The sequence below is a fragment of the Diaphorina citri genome, unplaced genomic scaffold (genome assembly GCF_000475195.1).
Source record: "Diaphorina citri unplaced genomic scaffold, Diaci psyllid genome assembly version 1.1 scaffold1232, whole genome shotgun sequence".
NCBI lineage: Eukaryota > Metazoa > Arthropoda > Insecta > Hemiptera > Psyllidae > Diaphorina > Diaphorina citri.
The window spans coordinates 1-6,083 of NW_007378661.1; positions in this window are offsets into that span (position 1 = coordinate 1).

The following is a 6,083-nucleotide window of genomic DNA, read 5'->3' on the forward strand; positions in this document are numbered from 1 at the left end:
ATTCTAGAACCCTAGATGTACCGACAGTTAAAACTTCTACAATTAATTTAATTTAATAATTTCAATCATCTAACCTTGGCTTGATAAGAGATCTTTAAAAGAAGGTACGTGGAAAAATAAGTCGAGTCGGGCCTAAAAAAAAAGAAAGAAAAAAAGCTAAATATTCCAAATAATTCTCTGGAACCCTCTCTGGACCTCTCTGGAAAATATATTATATAGGTATAAGGCAAGGTTACTTTTCTTTGAAATTCAATATCCTCTAAACTCAAAATCTACAGTACGAATATTCGAGGCTACAAATTTTACCATTCCATTATTTTAAGGCTCTTTTTGCATCAAACGACATTTTTGAATGGGAAAACGAAAAAGCAGAAACTGAGTCTAGTTTTGTTCTAATCACATCATAGAAAAGAAATATAATTGGAAAACAAAGGTGTGATCACACGATTATTACTTTGTTTTGATTTTATGTTGAGAGTAAAAAAAAATAAAAAATAAAAAAAAAAAAACAAAAACAAGTTTTCAAATGTGATATTTTTATTATTCTTTATTTTTACAATTCCATTTTTGGGTTTACATAACTTGTTAAACACACTGTACATAAAGTGAACAAAAGTTCAATGATTGTAGGAGGATAATTACAAGACATTGAATTATTATTCTTTATTTTTACAATTCCATTTTTGGGTTTACATAACTTGTTAAACACACTGTACATAAAGTGAACAAAAGTTCAATGATCGTAGGAGGATAATTACAAAACATTGAAAAAAAATCCCCTGTTCTTCAATCTTCTCCTTCTCAGATAATTTTCAAGATTCAGATAAACGCTTTCAAAGATGAACGGGAGCTCTGGGCTGCAATTTGACACCATCTCGAAATAGACTTGAAAATTTTGACCTTTGTTAGCATAATAGAACTTTTTAGTCTTTAGCCGACAGTACATTTTTTCACCTTGATTTTTTTTCCGGATTTTAAAGATGCCCAAAGGCTATTAGACGACAGAATAAAAGTTAGTTAGGTAACATATTTTTTATTCCTCTCTCGAGTTTTGGGCACGTGGAAAATGAAGGACCCCATAAAACAACGTCTGGTAAGTTTGGAAAACTACATTATCAAAAGTTCCTTATCAGATGTCTCTGATATTATCAACAGTTAGTTTTAGGTCATTTCAAATTTCTGGTAAGTTTGGAAAACTGCATTATCAAAAGTTCCTTATCAGATGTCTCTGATATTATCAACAGTTAGTTTTAGGCCATTTCAAATTCCATTCACAAGAGGTAAAAAAAAAAAAAAAAAATACAACAGAAATCATCGGCATCATTCGTAAAACCCGCGAGAAAACCCGAACTTCCAAACACTAAAAACAGCTGATTGCAAGGAGTTGGAAATCTGTGCAGAATCATGATACCTACTTAAAATAGGTAGGTAACAAAAATGTGTTTTCCTAGTAGGTACCTATCATGGTGCAGAATGGTCTTTGTCCATAATGGTCCATTTCGTCTGCTGTATTCAGTTTTTTTTTGCCAGCGAGCTAGGTCGCGGATTCGACTTCTGCCCGGGGCGGATTTTATCCTGAACGGATAAGGTTCATTCTCGGAACGGCGCTGTCTTCCTTTTCATTCTTTGTGTTCGGGACGATAAGACCCTCTCGTTATGGACTTGGGGGTATTTCATGAGCTACATCTCAGATCTCACTCTACAGAAAACGTTGTGACGTTATAGGCGCGATACAAAATGCCGCGATACATAATGCCGGGTCCACACTTTCGCAACATACAACGCGAATGTAAGGTTAACACAGAGCAGTGCGCACCTGGTGAAACCGAATTTCATGAAACTCACTGTGCATTGACATTTGACTTATGAAACGCATTTCACTAGTGTACATTGAGTCCCACAATCAAATTGACGTTCGGGTTTTTCAAGGTATTCCATTGATTTCAGAGAGGTAGAAAAGAAAAGACTTATAATGACCCCGTTGACACTACCATAGGCCAAACGATGTTTTGGTGGGGCAATAGAATATACCCTCTTTATACTTTCAAGGATGAGACTGAAAAATCCCTTTACTCTCGCACAGCCAAACAAATCTTTTACTTCAAGGGAAATATTCTATGACTCCCAGAGAGGTAGAAAAGAAAAGACTTATGATGACCCCGTTGACACCATCATAGGCCAAACGATGTTTTGGTGGGAGAATAGAATATACTTTATACTTGCAAGGATGAGACTGAAAAATCCCTTTACTCTCGCACAGCCCAACAAATCTTTTACTTCAAGGGAAATATTCTATGACTTACCCGAACAGGAGCATTTTTCTTCCCTCCTCTCCCTCTCCCCCTTCCTCTTCCTCTACCTCGCCCTCTCCCTCTTCCTCCTCTCTTGCCTCCCTCCTCTTCCATCCTAGAGGGACTGGATACTCTTCCCTAGAGATTAGGTAGAGGTAGAGCGATGGAAGAAAGATCTGAAACAGGGATTAAAATGGTAAACATTGAATTCTAATTTCTAAATGATTACCGAGATCACAATTTAAGTAAAACTGATCCCGATCGTATTACCTATGGAATCTAATGGATTGATCTTCAAAATTTGTATTAAAATTTACGTCGATCTAAAAAAAAAATATATATATATACTTTTATGGCAAACATTGAGAAATTTGGGAATGGTGAAATGGTCCTACATTAAAATAAAAGCCACTTGATCTTTAAACTTGCCTCTTCCGTTTCTGTCAGTTTCAATGGTAACCCCCTCCCCCAAAAGTAACCTGAGCTTACCATTACAACCTGTTTCCACAATGTGAATGATAATGATAACAGAAACGTGACAAACCATGACAGTAACAAGGAAATAAATTTAAAATAATGGAGAAAAATAAAAGTAGATGAGTAATAATAAGGAGAAATGGCATTCGCGAATAAAAGAAAACAAGGAACCGGAGATCACAATAAAAAATAAATACTAATGGACCAAAATGCTAAAAAAAGCCAACCTGAACCCTGAACTTTGTACCGAAAACCTAGGTTGCAACCGAATTCTATTTTTTTCCTCCTCCTCTTTCTTCCCCTTCTTCTCTTTTTTTTTTCTTTTTTTTTTTTTTTTTTTTTTTTTTGTTCTTGGTCGAGTCTCCTAATTCAAAAGAAAGACAAAGAAGGAATCACAACTGTCTTCTTTGTGTTTCTGTTGCCATAACGATACCTCCAGGTGGGGAGCGTTTAGTACTTTAAGTTCATCCGGTAAAGTTCACATGTAGTTTATTACATAAAAAGCCCAATCTGATGCTTTAGGTGTAGGTGTAGGGCTCTCACAGCCCTAAAAGATAGTTTAAGCTTCTTACGATTCCTGTTAGTTACCTAATGTGCTATAGGGCGTTTCGATCAAGGAGATGCTTTTATCCGGTCAGGATAAAATCGGCCCCCCGGACGGGAATCGAATCCGCGACTTAGTGATTACTCAAGGCAGACGCGCTACCCTCAAAGCTATGTAACTGACTGCTCTCTTTAATAAATAGTTACTAGGCGTACATTAGTTAGTTATAATACCTACTTGTTATTGTTCCCTAGAAAAAGTTAACATTTCACTATATCAATGATCTAGATTTTAGTAGATTTTGCTTGCTTATTTATTTGAAGTTACTGCTCGATGTACTTTTGGTTGCGTGTGAAAAACTATCTCCTCTGAATAACGGGAAATGGTTTGTTTCATATTTCGGCCACTATTTTCACCTGTTCTTCTTTTATTTCTCATGTTATCTGTTCGTTTCTAATGAGATACACAATAGTGTTGAGGGACGTAATACATTGCAAGATCGCTAGATTCTATCTGCTTTCACTTGAATCTCTCTTCTCTCTGTTCTACTTTTCCAACTCTTTTTTCTTCTTTGGATAACTTCTTTTATCGCGTTCTCAGTTCGCTTTCTTTAGCTTTATGTTTGCTTTTTCTTCTGATTCTCTCCTTCCCGCCTCCCCTCTGCGTGCACCTCTTCTTGGCCTGCTCTTTAATGAAAGTGTCTAGTTTTATAACGTGACTGGATGTGTCGTTGAGCGATTGCGAGGGTGATGCCCGAACAAATGGCCAAATTCAGCCGCTTACTGTCCATCAAATGCATCGGCTTTACTGCGTCTCCCAACGGACCACAGATCAGAATTACTTACGCCTAGCTGTGCCGTACGGCGCCTTGCAGATCTCGCATGCCCGCGCGCCTCCACAGACCACGCGGCTCGCTTTAACTGCGAAAAGCAAGTGTTTACTGAAAATGAAGGGGAGATGGTCAAACTCTCCACTTCGAAAATAAGTCCTCTGTCCCTAATTTCCCTAAATATCCCCCTATAAAAGTTTCAGCAATTTACGAGAGGGGTTAGCGGTTTAAAAATATAATGACCCAAAAGCAAATAAAATAATTTAAGAAACCTTTTTATCTATGGCTAACAGGTTTTGGTTGGCTTTTATCTTTTTTAGCACAAGAAATTTTAAAGTTATTATATTCAGGAAGTTATTTTAACCTTTTTTTTAGTGAATTTCGCAAAAAGAAGAAGACATGAGAAAGAGGAGGAGGAGGAGAAGAAGAAGAAGATGAAGGAGGAGAAGAAAAAGACAGAGGAAGAGCAGAAGTAGGAGAAAGAGGAAAAAAAAGAATAAGGAGGAAAATACAAGAACAAAAAAGCATAGAAAAGGGAGAAGAAGAAAGGTATAGAAGAGAAGAACAAAGAGTAAGAGGAGATGGAGAAGAGAAGAGAAGAAGCGGGAAAAGGAGAAGATATCCATCAAATCCGCGGTAGATCCGACATGACAAGTTCAAAGAGGACATATAAATTTCATCGGGACATTGCATGTTTTGGACTTTCGACAGATTTATCCAGTGAAAATCTTGCACCTGGGGTACTACAATCACACACCTACACTTCACTAAATACCCCTTCCCTCAAATATTAATCCTTGCTTTTATTTCGCGGTGAATTTAGAGCGTGGTTGTTAAATTCGGGCTTCAACTGCACAAAAATGTGCAACAGAAATTTAGTCAACATGGTTATAACAAACAGACAAATTGGTTAACATGTCACATTTTTTTTTTTTTTAGAATATAATAACAATACAGAATATAATAACAGCGCCGCAGGCAAAATTTTTGAACATTTTGGTCTAAAATCATCAGAAATTCAGTCTCATCGAAATCCTAATCTTCAGCTCCGCAGGAGAATTTTTTTAAAAAGCATGAAGCTGAAGTTTGTCATTACTCATTATACAGTCTACAGATTCACATATCCTGGGGGGATGAAGGTTAACACAAACAAGCTGGGTCCGTCCCTCCGGGAATTTTTTTTCCCGTAGTTTATTCGATCGTGATTAAAGAAAATCAGTACTTATGTACCTACCTAATTTGTTTAATATTCAGTTTATTACTATTCTTGATTTGATTTTTAGATTTTACTTTCATGTAATGATTTAAAATCAAGACTAGAGCCCGTTCTCCCTTTATTCCCAATATAAGGTTCAAGTAACATCCACATTTATTGGCCTTCCTCGGCGTAGCTTAACATAGGTAACGCTAAAACCGGTCTTAAATGATCGACTGAAGTGTTATCAATTTATTGGCTTTGCTCGGCGTAGCTTAACATAGGTGACGCTAAAACCGGTCTTAAATGATCGACTGAAGTGTTATCTGAACCAAAGTTTTCTCGCTTTGAGTTCATAGGTCGTCGCGACAAATTTCAAGATCAGAGCTCATTTGTGTGAGAAAATGAAAAGTTTTCCTAGTTCATAGGTCGTCGCGACAAATTTCAAGATCAGAGCTCATTTGTGTGAGAAAATGTGAAAAAAATCCCCCAAAAAAACAGTTTTTTTGGATTTTTGGCTTTATGGTTCTCTGGACAAAATTTGCACCACCATTTTCGTGATCCTGGTGAAAAGACCTTTAATTTGATATATAGGTCGACTAGGTTTGGATAAGTCCTTCTATGGGGACAGACCGACCGACCGACCGACCGACCGACCGACTGACAGACACCGAAGCGAATACAATAGTCCGTCCCTTATACCTTTTTATTACTATTGTAATAATAAAGGAAGGACGGACTAAAAAG